Consider the following 17,670-nt stretch of genomic DNA (forward strand, 5'->3'; position numbering starts at 1 on the left):
TATTTGCTAAAGTCCAGAAATACCAAATAAAGGAACATAACTGTATAGATAAAATTCACCAAACTTGCACCATCATTTTCAAACAACCTGTCAGAAGTAAACACATTTACAAATAAATCAGACTACTACCTTCTATGAAAAAAAAAAACAACAAAAAACTAAACTAAATTAACTCATAATACCTAAACGATAGAAACTGAGAAAGGTCTTGTGTTATTGTTTTCTTCTATTCATTTTTGTCATGCAACTATTTCTTCAACTGCAATTGTCCAGCCTCAGTGAAAGGAAATGACAATAAACACACTTGGCTCAATTCTTTCTTTTCTGACGTATTCAGTAAAGCGTTTTGGAACCTCTCCTTTTGAGTGATAGCTGAAATGGAGTCAAACAAGAACGATGATATCTTATTCTCAAAAAATAGATTGTAAATACTATTAGAACTCCTTGTCATTTAATTATATGTTTTTTTTTCTTCTCATTTTTGTGCAAGGGAAAGAGAAGAAAGCAAATTTTAGGACTCCATATTCTTACCCTTTTGTGAGATGATTCTCATAACTACCACAATTGGCCTTCTCTACACTTTCTTTATGTTATAAAGTTAGACTGCAGATAGTTCTTATAAACTTTTCACATCTGTTTATGTTTCCCCCAAACGGGTGATTTATTTTTTGGATTTCAGGTTATAAGTACATGTCTTAGGAATAGCTTTGTGTCAAATGATGGAACAGGAAAGTTCATACTAATTTTATGATTATTTCAAATGTAAAAAGAGATTTGGTTATATGTAGGTGAAGGAAGGGGGATCACACACATTATATCTCTGGTGAACACTTGAAATGGATTTGCCTTTCACCATCCCATCCCCCAAGTGAAATAAGACATTCTAACTTTTGTTATACACTGGTTTCTTTAGTGATGGTATGCAAATAGAGCGTATTAATTCAGGGGAATCTGATTTTTTTTCTGGAAGTTTACCTATGAATATTAAAATCCAACCTGAGAGCGTAATAGATGACAAGTGAGCCCAAGTGAAATTATGGCTAAACTAAATCATGTTAAATAATTAGTTTTCTACATTGTTATCTGGGTGAGAAGATATGATATCAGGATCTGTTGATGGATATCCCTCTTGATGAACAATCCAGAGTTATATGGCATTTGCCTTATGGCTATAAAGGCATGCTTATCTGTGTGTATGGGGGTGTATGCTTATGTGGATGGGAGTTTGATGTGCTTTTTAAGAATTAACTATTTTCAGTATCATTTTAAATGACTACCAAATTTTGGTATAAATTACATTGCTGATGAATATATTTCTAAGGCAAATATGTTTGAAATGCTTTGCACAAAAGTAAAAATTAAGCTAAGATACTATAATAATATTACACATACACACACCTAAGAAGGAAGGAAGGATTGATTTATTTTAAGGGCATTCCTATATCTGTGATTACCTTTTGATGTTATCATTTTATTTGTGTTTAAAAAAGTATTTATCTCACTCTCAGCAACCATATGTATAAGGAAGTCTTTATTTTTGGATGTCAGCTATATTAACAGAAAGGATTTTGCATCATTGGCATTATAATCACATTTTAATGTTATTTTTCTGTTTTTTTGAGTTTAAGGGGATTTGACCTTTAAAATAAGAAAGAAATGATGAGTAAGAAACATAATTATATATGACAAACACATTATCAGTTACTTTTTTAGGAAACATACATGTCATGGAAAACTTAACAGGTGAGCTTGTTAAGAAACTAGAAAGTTTACTGACAAACATTTCCCGCATAAGGTGTTTAGTTATTTTTTGTAACCATGTTTTTAGTCTTGTCATCAGCAAAGACCATCACAATAGAACTGATTTTCTGACAGTTGAAATTCAGTTTTATGTAATCATTTGTCATCTGCCAGCCGTGATTCATGTTAGTCTTGATCTATAGGTAATGACAGAAGGAGATGTGATTCACTTTGGGTGATCCAAATGTAGCAGTTGGCATTTGAATAAGTTTTGTTGGGACCAAGTTTTCAGTCTACTATCTAGTCATAAAGTACAATTGTATTGCTTGAATTCTGGTAATTTCATCTTCAATATTAATGGATCATTCTGACATAAATAGAATTGGAATTGAAACCTGTCAAGTATTCATTTGTCACCTTTAATTGGAATCCAGGTAATCTGCAACGTTTTGCTTGGTTAGGTTTTAATCAGGATTTGTGTTGGATTTTCTATGAAAATACCATTTTGGATGCTGTCCTAGTTCCTAATTATTATTACCTCAAATGTTTTCCTTGAATTTTAACCCATGTGAAATAATGTAGTTATAACTGATTTTTGGATTAACTTTCATTGTAAAGTTTAGAAGATAATTTTCCAGTGCAAAAACAACATTCCAATGTCACGACGTGACCTGGGTATACGCTAGAAAAGCTAATGATAAAAATAAGTTGTCACAGATGATTTAGTAAGGAAATAACTAAAAGTAACTGAAATAACTAAAAGGAAAATTTAAGTAGATAAGTAGTGAAATGCACTTATGTTTTACAAAAGCTTTTATTTGCTTCCTATACTTTAGCGTAATAAACACAATTTTATAAAGAGGGCTTGTGGATTAATAACTTTTATAATAAGCTTTGGCCTACATTCCAACCCACCTTACTGTCAAATGATGAATGAGGTTTTATTCTCTTATTAGCTTAGGAAAAAGAATACACTGTAAGAATAAACATAATTTTGTGAAACCTGAATCTAATAATTAGAATGAGTCCCACCATTTTAATAATTTCAGACCCAGGGTACTTATATCCATGGGTCTCTGGAAAGCGGTAATGAAAATGGTATCATTAAAAAGTATTTTAAGGATTGTTTATGAATTATACATTAATTTATGAAAAAGATCACTAATATATTTTCTTTTCTCTTTATTATTATCAATAGTATGATTATTTCAGGTTGATCTTTCGGTAAGATTGGGGAAATTGGTTATTTATTATTTCAATAAAATATTCCTAACGGGATAAGGTATTTTAGAATAGGGAGCTCATGATAGGAAGTTTAGTAATGATAAAATACTTGATAATGACATGTTAAAACAATTGGAAACCTACTGCAATAAATTCATAATTCAAGTGAAACCCAAATAGTAAGCTTAAAACCATCATCACATTAGGAGCATACGTTGACTATGCAAGAACTTGCCGTTTTCTACATTAGGCAGTTGTCGTCAGACTTTCTCACAGAGTGGTATTTAACCTTCGCTTTAGCTCTATTGTCACTATTTATCTTGACTTTTGAATTAATGCCATAGTCATCTTTTTCTTCCCAGTCGCCCCCAGAATTACCTTTGCAAGTTAATTTGGCTTTGTTATATATCATGCAACCATATATAGTGTTCAACAATTCAAATATAAGAAATATTTGACCTCCAATCCCAATTTTGCCATTATGAATGGGTAGGTCACAAACTCCTTCTGGATCTGCTACTAATCATTTGTAAGGCAGTTAACAGAATTAACTCTAAAATCTTAGTCAGATCCAACAATCTGATTTTTTCTTACATCCCATTTTTCTTATATGTTTTACTTTCCAAGTCAGAAAAAGTACTTTGGGTCTCTTAGTGAGATGGCAAATGAATTTGAAAATTTGTGCTAATGTGAGCAGGGAAGAATTCTAGGGCCTTCCTTGCAACCTACAAAACGTGCATTTTAATAGTAGTAATGCATGTATGAGATAAAGAAGTCAAGTGAATGAAATCGTGTGATTTCTGACTAGGTGAGTAGAAACGTTGGTACCTAGCAGGTCAATGTGGGAGACAATTTTAGAGCCCCCCTCAAATCACACCATGCAAGAGCCATCTGTAGATTTGATCTGGCCCTGGGTGTAATGCCCTTCAAAACATTAATTGTAATTAAGTGATCTCACAATAGAATGAACACGTTTACTTTCTTGCTTGACAACGTACTTTGATCAGAGTAAGAATGAACAAAAGGTAGAAAATAGTATTTATTTTCTTCTAGGTAGACCTCCGAATAGTATAACATAGACATAAATTAAAACTGGAAAATAGCAGTTGGTCTGTAAGGCAGATTTCACAAACTTAAATAAAGTAAAAAAAAAAAAATTGACCACGCTAAATGCCTAATTAATTTTCTGCCACTTTATGTTCTCAGATTTTTAAAAGATCATTTTGATATTTATACGCTAATATTTTTGAGCGTACCCCCACTTCCAAGCTCTCTTACATTTTCAGAATTATATGTTAGGCTTAATCATTGTTTTAGTCATTCCCCTCACTCCACATGTGTTCAATAGGGTTTAGAATACATTGTTTTTGATGGTTAGAACATGGTACAGTCCATCACAAAGCCATTTTGTATATGCTATGTGCTTGTCCTTTGATTTCAGAAATAAATGACAGTATATGTGAAATACCAATTGGAAATGAAGTACCATTTTTATATGAACAAGGATAATGAGGATGGAGACTAACCTCCTAACTTCTCTGCTTTTCTCCCATCTACCCAATTTCCAATTCACCTACCCAATGGGGGTCACTTTTCGGGTACCCCCATCTAGTCACTGTTGGTTTGTACTGTTTTCATTTAGACTAAATTAAATAACAAGTCAGTCTCCCATCTTTCCAAAGATGCCCAAATACTTGTTAATGGCAGGAGCGTAATCTCTCAAAACAAATGCCCCCCCTATTTTTTTTTTTTTCCCTTCAGGAAGACACTCACATACCCTGGAAAGGATGCATTTCCATGGTTCTGTTTTTCAGTGTGGCACTCTTGTTGCCAGAGTTGGATTGCATTTTCTCCTTTTCTAGTCATCTGTGAAATGGCTTTGCGCCTCTCAAGTATCCCCAAGTCCACCATGCCCCCACTTTTGTAGGGCTTTACTCAGTTGTGCTTTTTCGTGGTGATTAGAGACAGCAAGTAATTACAGACGTTGTCTCCAATCAAGATGTGGGCTGCGGAAGCTTTCCAGTAAATGAGCAGCACAATCCAAAAGAATCCAAAGAAGATACTGTCCTAGACAAGAAGCAACGTTGTCTGTAGAATATAGTGGTTTAAAAAATAGGCTTTGCAACCAGATGACATCGGTTTGAATTCTGGTTTGTCCTCTTAGTAACAGTGCAGTTTTCTGACCTCTCTTAGCCCTGCTTCCTTCAATAGTAAATCATACTATTGTGGGAGAAACTAAATGAAGTAATAGCACCTAATAATTTATACTTAAATAATGGGTAGCAATAGTTTCACCATATGAACTGATGATAGAATTATTTACTATGATTCAAATAGTAACGAGAAGTAATTTTGATTATTGACTTTAGGCAGATTTTACATAACACAATAGCTTAATCATGAAAGCATCAGATATGTTTAAGTATATCAAAGATCTGAAATGAAAGGAAGGGAGGATTCTATCCTCTGGCATCAAATCAACCCCACTCTCTGTGCTCTTCACCTTTCAAGGTGGGGATAAGTCATCATTACTTCCTATATTCCTTTCTCACTTTTAAAATCTTTTTACATTTATGCTCAGGGTTCCTGTTGAATGCGTATTCTTCAGGTGTGTATTTCCCTTTGAACTGCTCTAAAATATTCACACTGACAGGGAAAACAAGCTGAAAAAAGTGACCAATTAGTATGCTTACCGAACTCTCAGCCCTTTCTTTTTTAATCTCAGTATTAATAATTAACACTGATAAAATGTGTGGCCATATTACCCTTTTTATTCTAATTTGGTCCTTTAAAACTGGATCACTCTATTGAGCCCTTATGACATTTGAGGACAGAATGAGCTCTCATCAAATCTCAAAGTGACTTTAGAGGTCAGTTAGTGTCTTTGTTGCCTTCAGACTCTCAAATCAATTTGCTTATCTGAATTCCAGCACACTTGTTAGATAATGCATTCGACGCGTAGCTCCTTATTTAGTCAGGGTATTATCTCCATATTTTTTGCATCCTTTTTTTTTTGCAGATAGACTTTTCTGATTTTTCTCTAGAGTTATGTATAAAAAATTTGATGTTGCTGACATATGACAACACTCTTAAGCATCTTTTATGTGTCAAAGAAATGGTAGAATTTGTCTGTAAAGTGTAGTTAATCCTCAACCTCAGAAGTTAGTCCACTTATTGAGAAACTGCTTCACTTGAGTATTCTTCTTTGAGGATAAAACACACTCTGTTGTTATCTCTTCTATTGCAGCTATTAAAAAAAAATAATGTTTATTTATTTTTGACAGAGAAAGAGACAGAGTATGATCAGGGGAGGGTCAGAGAGAGAGGGAGACACAGAATCTGAAGCAGGCTCCAGGCTCCGAGCTGTCAGCACAGAGCCCGGCGCGGGGCTCGAACTCACAGATCGAGAGATATGACCTGAGCCGAAGTCGGATGCTCAACCAACTGAGCCACCCAGGCGCCCCTATTTTTTTTTAATTTATGAAAAGCATTATCTTTTTAAGTAAAGCAAAGTGGAATATTATCCCTGTCTCTTGTTTAATGAGGTAATTATATACTGACAAATCTGTGGTTATTCGTTTGATTCAACAAATGTGTTGAAAATAAAATATGACCAAGGTTCTCTGAGGAAGTTGAAATGAATGAGAAAGAATCTCTGACTTCATGGTACAAGTCCTTATGTTGGGGCGATACAACCTCGATTTCAAAAACTTCACTATAATGTGAGAGGAGGAAACTCATTAGAGGAGTTCAGAGCAGGGAAGTACAGAGAAGGGAGAGGAAAAATATACAGATGGAATGATTTCAAATGCACTTATTGGAATGTTTACATTATAAATAACTTCTTGGGCTGGGAGAAGGCCTTAAAATGTTATCTGCATTGTACCCTCTCTTTCTCCCTACCCATTTCTACATCACTTAAAAAATAATTATTAAATTGGCCTGGAGGCTTCATGTGAAGCCAAAAAAGTCAAATTATTTGTTTAATTTTTCTAATCAAATTATTGTTTTTTTTTTCCCTTTCTTTATCTTCCTTTTGTTCTTGTTGCTAAACGTAATTACTTAGAAAACTCTAGAATTTATCTGGGATGAAATTGGCAGAACACTAAATCCAGGTCTAAACTACAAAACAGATTAAATTTATGTCTGTTCTCGCTCCACTTATAAATATGGATAATTAATAATAAAATGTGTGCTTTATATAAAGTTCTTTCAATCTTAATAAGGGCCTGTAAATAATTTTTTGAAGTTATTGTCTTTTCAGAAGACCGATTATATTACTCAAGTAGATGATTAGATTAAAGATTGGATTAGATTTGTTTTATTTTTTAAAAACTAATGCATTCCTTGTGCTGTGGTTGCATATTGTTTTTGTGATTGCTATCTTAAGTTTCAAGCTAAGTTCATGGAGGTTAGTCTTTATGTCATATTCCCTTTCAATCTGAAATATGGACAAAAGGTTGCCTTGTTTCTAAATCTTATTTCGGATACATTTTTACTTAAATGCAGGTTGATTTTTTTTTTGACATGAGTCTCATCATTTTGCATGCCTTCTCATTACTGTCCAAAAAGGAGAATTATAAGTTTATTACAAAATGAGGATATGTTTTAAACACATGCAAATTTAAATGCTTCCTTTAAATAGATTTTCAACTGCCAAAATATGATAATCTCAAAACCCACTAATTTTTGAAACTGTATGCTCAAATGAAACTATGATGAGTGTTATATAGTATTTTGGTAATAAAAGATAGTAGAGCAGTGTCCTGCTGCTTAAAAACTGTCGACTCATTCATTTCTGTTGCAAAATAAATGTTTTACAATTTTATTTCCACTCTGAAATGCTCATCATCTACATTGATGAAGTCACTAGGGGACCCACATGTGGTCTGAGAAGTGGTATGCTTCTCCGAGGTTCCATTCCTATCAGCCATAGTGCCTAGACTGAATTATGCCCATTGTTTTTATTCAGTATGAGGCTGCATTTCACCAACTCAGCAATTGTAGCAAAAGGTCATAGCAGTCATAGCTGAAAATTTTATACAATGAACAGGGAATTTAGTATATTAAGAGAATTCATCGACTTCAATAACCATTTCTTGAGCATTTACTCCATGCCCATTCCCATGAGGGATCCAAAGATGAATGAGACATGCTCTCTAACTTCTAATCATTTGCATATTGTGATGGAGAATGGCATGTACCAACTTAGATGATTAAAAATAAAGTCATGAGAGGCTCTATGCAGATTTTAAAATGCATGCTACCCAAACCATAGGATGATATGAGTTAGGGATATGAAAACCCACAGCCAAGCTTTGAAGGATAGGTAAGTAGAGATTTGATAAGTAGAAATATGGGCAAAGTCATAAAGAATAGTGAGTGATGCCAAGGAGACCAATCTGAGAGGGTGGCAAAACTGGGGTGCTACTTTGCCAAACAGGCAAAAATGCGAAGAATAGTCCATTTCCAGAAGAATTCATCTGATTAAGACATGTGAACTTTAAAGTACCTTTGCAAAATTCAGACAATACCTAGCAGACCATTGGAAATGTACATCTGAAATTAGGGAGTATACACAGATAGAAATATAGCCTTAGGAGTTAGTATCACCCTGGTGATTATGAAATCTTGGGAATAGCGAGACCATCTCTTAAACATTTGACACTGGGAAGAGATGATACCCAACGTGGAATCTGAAAAAAATGATGAAATATAAAAAAGTAATGGAGAAGTAGGTTTCAGTGAAGGTTCCTGAGAATCCTGAGAATGATATTTTTTAAAAGCAAAAACAAAATATGGCAGGCTGAGGGGATATTTAGAATTAGGAAAGTAGTGGTTATCAAATGTCCAGTGTTGCAGAGATGAAGAAGTAGACACGTGATCATGCGGACCTTGATAATGAAAGGAACTAGTAAACCCAACTGAGAGACATACTGTTCTCTACATTCTTCTCTTCCGCTGTGCTGTAAGCTGTTTGAGGACAGGACCTTCACCTTGGCCTAGATATAACTGGAATAATCCCTACACACAGTTATCCAAAAAAATTGTTGAACTTAGTTGTATGGACTAAGGGCCCAATGTTTCTGATGGAGATTCAGCAGAAGTGAAACAACTAAGAGAACTGAAGACCAGGAAATGTAGTATAAAAATACACTTGAGAATTTCTTTTTAGGTCAAACTAGACAATTATAATGTCATTATCAAAGGTGGGGGCAGGGTTGCATCCCTTGACAGTAATCTCAATTAATTTCTTATCATCTTATGCTCCCATTGTTCAGAATTGTTATTTAATTTTTATGAAATTTACTGAAAGTACTACAGAGTCTGAAATTTCCATATAGTAGCTTCCATTATATTTCCTTGAGTAATATATTAGCTACTCTTTTAAATGAGTTTTGGCCTCTTACTTTTATATTTTGCTTTATCCTAGGCCATCATTTTTCCATCTCACTGGCTTGAAATTCAAATAGTGCCTGACTAATTGCATTGTTTGTGAGATCTAATAATTGATAACATTTTCCTGGTCATCATCAAAAATTTTATTTTGTGATTATGGGATTCCTGACACTATAAAAGTGCCATTAATTGTTGGTAATACTGTGCAAATAGATATGCTTCAACACAGAAAATAATGAAAATAGAATTTGGTTGAGAAATAAATTCAAGCAACATAGTACAAGGACTGTCCAAATTCAGTCTATTTTATATGTAAACAACACTACAGAAATGCATGTTAAAGATGCTTACCATAGCTAGTACACCATGCAAAGGAAGAAATGCCTCCAAATATATTATGTGCAAAGACTTACTAATGACAATTTTCCGGGCAGATGTCACTTTTGATGTTGTTTTTATCTAAGGAAGGTCAGCCATCAATGTCACATAAATTTATTCTCCTTTCTCTGTGTTCATTGTTGCTTAGTAGGAATTGTGAATAGGGACTTTATTGATAAAACTTGTCTTCCAGCCCAAGGTAATCTAACCAATTGCTGCATAATAATTTCTAAATAAAAATGCCACCTCTATTTAATGACACATATGTCTACTTGGCTCATCAGAAATCTCTAGAAATATCAATTTGTAGCCTGGTATATGCATTCGCCGTTGTCCTGAAACTTTCAACAGATCGTATGAAAATGTAAGGTGTGCCAAGAGAAGGCTATCTGTCTGATTACCAGGTGGCCTCTAGGTGGTACCTGGAATTTTTTTCTTAGTCTAAAAATCCAATTTTTATCAGTGCACATTTTACCAGTGCACAGAATTGTACAAAGTCAAGGCCAGTTCTCAACAATATCACAAGATCCTGATGTTGAACTTGAGCATTAGTTTATTAAATTTTGAGGAGCGTATCCTATTCAAGAAATTGGAAAATCCCTGCTTCCTCTTCAAGACAGTACCCTTTATCTCTAAAGAGACCCAAGGAAAATCAGCAGCATTATCTCTTGAAAGATTGCCTGGTGACAAAGAGGGACTTTGTCATCCAGACCCACTGAGGCTAGATGACGTTTACTGAAACACATCCACCATTGAATGGATCATCTCCTGAAAAATAGATTGCATTGGCTCCCTAGATTCAGGGCATCTTTTAGTACTAGGTGCCAAGCAAGATGCTGTGTCCTAACTTGTGTTTGTTGCTTTTGTTGTTTTCTTGCTTTCTGTTCTCTTTAAGGTCATCTCTTAAGGATTTTGCATATTCTTTCTTAAAATATGTAAATGATTTTTTCAATATCAGCTTTAAGCATGCTTATATAACCAGACTTCTTTTCATTCCTTGCTTCTGGTCTATTCTGTAAGGTGTCTTTGCATTACCTAATGTTTGCATTAACATTTAACCAATTATTCATCAGAGCTATTGTTTACCTGCATAGTTACTAACAGTTCCTCTTGAGCGTGTGATATCTAACACTCACAACGGTATATCAAAAATATCTTCTAGACATATACGTAATTTTTTAAATTGTTGTTTCTATAGTCATAATTTCTTGGATGACTCCACCTAAAAAAATTCAACCTTCAAATATATAAATACTTGAGGAAATTAAGTTTTAAGACCCAATCCTTATTTTTTCCCTTTACTTTGGTCAGGGCAATGTTAACCATACATCATCATCTTTAAATAGGTGATTGGAAGCAACATGTTCACACAGAACTGTGTTTTATCAGAGTTCTTTGCCTTAAACTTCCTCCCCTTTATTCGGTGTGATCAATTGTGTTCAGCCTTCACTAGTTCTTTGAGAATTCAATTTTGAGAGGCACTTCTAGTTTCCCGGACAACATCGGTTCATCTCTTTCTTCCAGAATAATGAAGATCTAAAATCTAATTCCTGCCTATTTCAGCCCCAGACTGTTTTCATCCTCTTTCGTGAAATCAGACCCACATCCTTTTCTTTTGTAGCCCATGTCTGAGGATTACCTATGTCCTCAGGATCAAGTAGCTATTAAATTAGTTCTATCAATTGTCCATGGGTTTAGAGGTCCCCATGTGTGTTTTTCTTAAGTAACCACATTTTATTTCAGAGCACAAAGTATAGGACTTTTGACTTGATTACTTAGCCTTTGCTTTTTCTTTTTTTTTTTTTTTTTAAGTTTTTGAAAATACTAAAGGAAATACATTACTCTTCTTTACCCAAATGAAAAGTTCTGAATTTCTCTGACATTTCATTCCTGAAGGAGGATTAGAGGACTTTCCTACAGATTGACTCTGAGGTTTCATTTTTTTTTATTATTTTATGCATTCTAATAACCTTACTTCTTTGCCTCTCCCAACTTCACCATTCCATGCACATTTTCTGTCTTGCAATACCTCATCTATAACATTTTGAGGATCAAATAATTCATTTTCTATACCAAAAGTCATTATATTTTGAGTCCTTTCAGACTATCAAGTTTCTATATTCCTTTTGGGATGGTTTTTAGAAGAGTCTGTCTGTCTTATAAATTTTCAAATTGAAAATTTCCTTCTTAAATCTAACTTAATTCTTCTGTGTAATAATTCAACACGTCAATGTTCTACCGTATATTTTGAGAGTAGAAGTTCGAGAGTTTGAGTCTTTGTTCAAGCTCCATTACATCTGCAGGGAAGGAACCTGGATCAATTCACATAATATCTCATTCACTTATAAAATGTGGACAATAATTATAATAATTACTGTCCAGTCTTCCTCAAAGGTCGTTGTTCTGAATACATATTTTTAGGTAGTTAGCATTTAATAAAATTATATCAAATTACTACTTTACTATCTTCACTAGTTTACCTTTGCATTTTTTTTCTGCTTCTACAGCTTTTTTTTCACATGAAATCAAACTTGTAATGTTCATAATATTCAGTAAGTACATGATTGTTTTCTTGCCTACAGAAAATGTTCACTGGCCTCACTTATATTTTGGCATAAAGATCAGTTGTTTCTTGGTTCCTTTGGAAATCAGTATTGGTTTTCAAGGTTAGAAGCACATGGCTCTCTATGTACTGTGAATAAGTGCCAGTATTTATAATATGATTCTGCAAAAACCATAGACAAAAAAATATTAATAGTTTCAAATTTATTTTCTGCAGCTAGATGGCTTCTCTCTTTAAGAAGCCTGCATATATTTTCCTGGATTTATTGTGAAAGAGTAGTAAATGACAGAAACCAGTAACTCACAAAGATATTCATCAAATAATTATTAAAGATCATTCAGTGCCCAGCAGCAGAACAGTTCTTAAAGCGCTGAGATTACAGACGACTCTCAAATATTCATGGCAGTAAGAAAAGCCTTGTAAAGAGGATCGCCAATCACAGAGTAGGGATAGACTCTGCTAATTAGGCAGTGACTCGTAACGCTTATTCACTTCTCCACTTAAACTGCTAATTAAGGCAAATATATTTATAAATGTAGGAATCAACTTTTATGGGGTATTTGAGATTATTTTCAGAATATAATGCAAAACATCCCAATCACAATACAAGTCAAGCATAAAGGGCTGAAAAGATTTTATTACGTTTCTTTATTTTTGAGAGGCCGAGAGAGACAGAGCAGGAGCGGGAGAGGGGCAGAGAGGGAGGGAGACACAGAATCCCAAGCAGGCTCCCCGCTCGGAGCTGTCAGCACAGAGCCCGATGCTGGGCTCGAGCGCACGAACTGTGATATCATGACCTGAATCAAAGACGCTCAGCCGACTGAGACACCCAGGTGCCCAGGGCTGAAAATATTTTAAAGGGAGGTCCTCATGAAGTATCTCCCATGTCAGAGACAAATGAATTATAGACTTATTCACTCCTTGTCACAATTTAACACCCAAGGAGAGAAACACCAGAAAAGAAAAATATGCCATAAAGTGGGTAATCTACTTATTTTAAGGTTTATTGGAATGCTGAAGTAGTATTCTTATTAAGTATCTAAAAATAAATGATAAAAAAGGGTAAGGGAAATTGAAATAATAAACTACTACTTTTATGGTACATTAGTGCTAACCTGACTGTTCTGCATATTCATTTGCTTTGTAGAATCACTGAGGAAGGTAATATTATCTGCATTTTATAGATGATGAAACTGGGCAGAAGATATGTAAAATTATGGTTAATAACTGATAACACTAGGTGTTCAATACATAGTAGCTGTTATTATTTATCTTTCTTGCTTTTTGCTATTAGCTCCACAGGTCTATTTTTGCATTACTGCATTCAAAGTTCATGAAACTTATTGCAGCTAGTACAATTATTTCTATTTTAAAAACATCTTTAAGTAGAAAATTCGTTTTCTTTTATATTTAGTAGAAGCACTCATTTTTTTTTATGTAGTTTTGAACAAATCATTGATCTTCTTGGGTCATTGTTTAAGGAAGGCAGTAAATCCATTCCTTACCTATTTTTTCAGGGACATTAAAAGAATCTTTCTTTTTATTTGTGCGATTTATAAAACACAATGCACTTTTTTTGTAATTTTGTAAAAGCAATATTGTATTTCATCATTAAAAATCACTCTAAATTGTGGTTTGACATAATTGTTGAGACCTGGGATCCTAAGTAACACAGTCAAGTGTTTATATCATAAAAATCAGGAAGAGGCTAATAGAGTGTTTTTTTCTCTTTAGAATAACAGAATAATAGACTCAATGTCATGAGCTGCTTAAAGAAATACAGTACTCAAGATAGGGTAAGGATTAATACCAGGTGCTTTATTCACTGGTTAAACTTGATAGTTATATTCCTTATGCCTGTATCTCATTGGTAGTGCATTCTACACACACACACACACACACACACACACACACCCCTTCACTGCACCCTCTGCCAAGGTAGGGAAGGTGCTTCGCTCGTTGGGATAATGAAAATGTGTCGTAAAATACAGCATTGGAAGCCTGCTTCTGGGGTTGGTCCCATGACTCCCAAAGACTGTAGAAACAAAGCAATTAACTTTTTAATTATGCAAACCATTCAGTAAAGTAAGCACTAAAAAGATGCTTCAACAGTTTGCTTCATACTGTTAATATTGCCTCAATAATGTTGAAAGTTTCAAAATAAGCTCAAAACAGGCTAAGTGTATAAACTCTTATTAGTTTTTGTGAATGTACTCTTTGTAAGACAAATATAGGAAAATACTTTCATACCCATTTTGCTAGTTTCAGAACTATTAAATTGTGTTAAATAATATGATTTTTATAATTTATAATGAAACTAGAAAATATCTTCGCTATTTAAAGACTTGGGAACACATATTTTTAACGGCAACACAAGGCCCCTGACCCCTTAGGAAATATTTATCTTAAATATGCCTATCTTTTGATCTCAATTATTGAACTTGCTTAAACTTGCTTTAGAATAAGAAGCTTACTTAGATACGTGACAAATTAAGGTAAATTGGAAAAGAATTTTGGATTCACTGGCATAACAAGTTAAAGGGCATATATATCATCCACAAAAAGGAATTTCCAAATCCCTTTCACTCAAGTATTATATCTTGCTAAATCTTTCAGTAGTAGCGAGAGGAAAGAGGCTTACAAAGGTAGATCGATGATTCGATTGGTGGCAGCATTTACAATATTGTAGTTTGTTTTTCATGCTAAAATAAGAATATATATTTTTAATTTGACATATGGAATCGCTTCATGTATTTAGAAATATACAGACACAAAAGATGGTGCATATTTCAGTGTGAGATTAAGTAAAAATACCTGTAGAAGCTGGCATATTTAATTCGCTAATGATTGACCTAGTCCTTAAGCAAGTGAAAAACCCCATCTGCCCCTGCTGTTTATTTTTAATTATCATATATGTTTTAACATTAGTGCCATGGTCTTTATTTCCTTCTATGGGAAGAAGGCAGGGCATTTCTGAAATGATTAAGGCAGTTCTCTCGCCTTGAAAGGGGAAAACAAGAACAGAAATGTAATATAGCTACATGGAGAGATGCCTGCCTCTGAGCTCTTTTCATTTTAGCAGGTCGAGAAATATTGCTGCATATTATGGCTCAGACACATATTCTTTCTAAACGAAGGTTACTGCCATTGATTTCAAAGAGCAAGAGGATCCATTATAATATTTTTTGCACTTCATTTAGCTAGTCTCCTGATTGGACTTCATGAACTACCTTCTACTTGATGCACCTTCCTAAACAATTTTGAGGACAAATAATTTATTTTATGGCTCACCATGAGGAAAATTTGACTTCGCAGTTGCTGCAAATTTTAGATTTTCATTTTGAAACTTATAAGCAAGCGAAGGAATCTCTGCTTGTTCACTTGGGAAACACGCAGAAACACACTCGTGCGTATACACGCACCATCCCTGACAAGCTGGGTTGAGAAGACTGAAGCCTATCTTGGAAAAAGTTTGAGTAATAAATTAGGTCTTCAGAAAGATTTTCTTTTGGAAATGTTCTATTAGATTACAGTCAGTAGTTTCATCAGCTGTAAACATGAAAGCCTCCTACAGTATTGAGACTTTATATTTTAAAATGAGTAATATGTTCTTTAGTAAAGTAAATTTTATTAAATTGCAAATAGAAAACTGGTTGCACATGTTTCTGTAATTTTGGATAATCTTCCCTCATTCTTTATCACGCCAACCTGGAATTCAATATAATTCTTTAAATAAAACAGCAACCAAAAGACCATAAGGCTAACTTATGCCTAGAATTTTCTAATGCCTTCTACTGCTTTTCCTCCCTCGAGAATAAGGTGTATTTCTATCTTTTCACTATACAGATTTTTGGACGGTAGTGATTAAGTTAAAACAGCTGTATGTTAATTTAGAGCATTCTCAAATATCGCCTCAAGGTTATTTCACAGGATTGCTCCAATGTTTCCTCATTTCAAAATATCCTTGACGCCTAAAGGCTCGGTTCTCCTTACAAGAGGTTTTGTTTTTTAATATCAGCCTAAAAATCCTCGGGAGCACTTAGGCCTGGAACTACTAATATACAGCAACAGGTCTCAACAAGAAACCGTGCCTGAGACCAAAACTGCCGGAGTTGGTATTTCGAGTTTCTGTTGGAAATGTAGGATAATCTGATGTAAATGTACCAGTTATTTACAATAGCAACTTCAGCATGGTGGCCTGTGAAACCCTTCGTGCTCTTTCTCTCTGCAGTAGCACACGGCCATAACTGTCCCCTGCTTCTGTAATGCTTGTTATAAGAAAGTCCTTCTGGGGCGCCTGGGTGGCGCAGTCGGTTAAGCGCCCGACTTCAGCCAGGTCACGATCTCGCGGTCCGTGAGTTCGAGCCCCGCGTCAGGCTCTGGGCTGATGGCTCGGAGCCTGGAGCCTGTTTCCGATTCTGTGTCTCCCTCTCTCTCTGCCCCTCCCCCGTTCATGCTCTGTCTCTCTCTGTCCCCAAAATAAATAAAAAATGTTGAAAAAAAAATTAAAAAAAAAAAAAAAAAAGAAAGTCCTTTTGATACCACTCGTAATGTACCCTCATGGAGGCAATGCAAGATAGACCCGACCGATAACCGAATTCTCTTTAATAGTGAATTGTATTCTTGTGAGACTCAGCAGAGTGATTTTCTTTCAGAGTTAAGGGTTTTATGTTGAAATAGTATTTATTTATTTATATTATTGAACAGTCTCACTGCTATGGCTAAGAAAATTGCTCCATAAAATACTTGGTAATGTAAATGTGAGAATGAAAGTTATATATCTGGTGATTTATTAAATTTATGACTTGTTGGAACATGACTGTCTCTATAAAGACATCGAAGATACACATTGGAGAATATTCTAGCAATGCCTTGTAAAAATGGGACGCCGTTGTAATTTGAAATCTCAAAAGCAGGAACCGCTGTAGAGGTATGCCTTCAGCATTTCTAAGTTTGCGCGACCTGACGTTGCAAATCTAAATTTGATGTAGGAAATTTAGGATGTGCATTTAGTTTGGAATGCATTCATGTGTTTATCTCTTTTGATGTACGCTATTCCCTTACCTGTTTCGTTTATTGGCAAGGAATAGGAGGGTCAGTTAAGAGTAGGAAGTTAATTGGATTTATGTTAGAGGGAAAACAGACCAAGGTTGATGAACACAAGCCTAGAATTTGAGACCAGTGGTCACCCCAGAATGAGGAATATTGGCCTGTAGGCAGAGGAACTCAGGGCCATAACGAATGTCCTGGAAGTACATTTGTCATAGTGAAATATCTTTAACTTTCTTCATTTCCTAGGAATTACTTTAAATGTTTTGGTCCACTTTTCAAAGAGGAGATATATATATCTCCTCTTTGAAAAGTGG

At 34.6% G+C, this 17,670-nt stretch overlaps 1 protein-coding gene across 3 annotated transcripts in view; it reads left to right on the plus strand.

The window, feature by feature from the left end:
- The window catches only part of PCDH7 (protocadherin 7), a 424,220-nt gene that overhangs the window by 189,775 nt on the left and 216,775 nt on the right, over window positions 1-17,670 (plus strand). The gene's annotated exons all lie outside the window — the stretch shown is intronic.

Source organism: Panthera uncia, chromosome B1 (assembly GCF_023721935.1).
Source record: "Panthera uncia isolate 11264 chromosome B1, Puncia_PCG_1.0, whole genome shotgun sequence".
Lineage (NCBI taxonomy): Eukaryota > Metazoa > Chordata > Mammalia > Carnivora > Felidae > Panthera > Panthera uncia.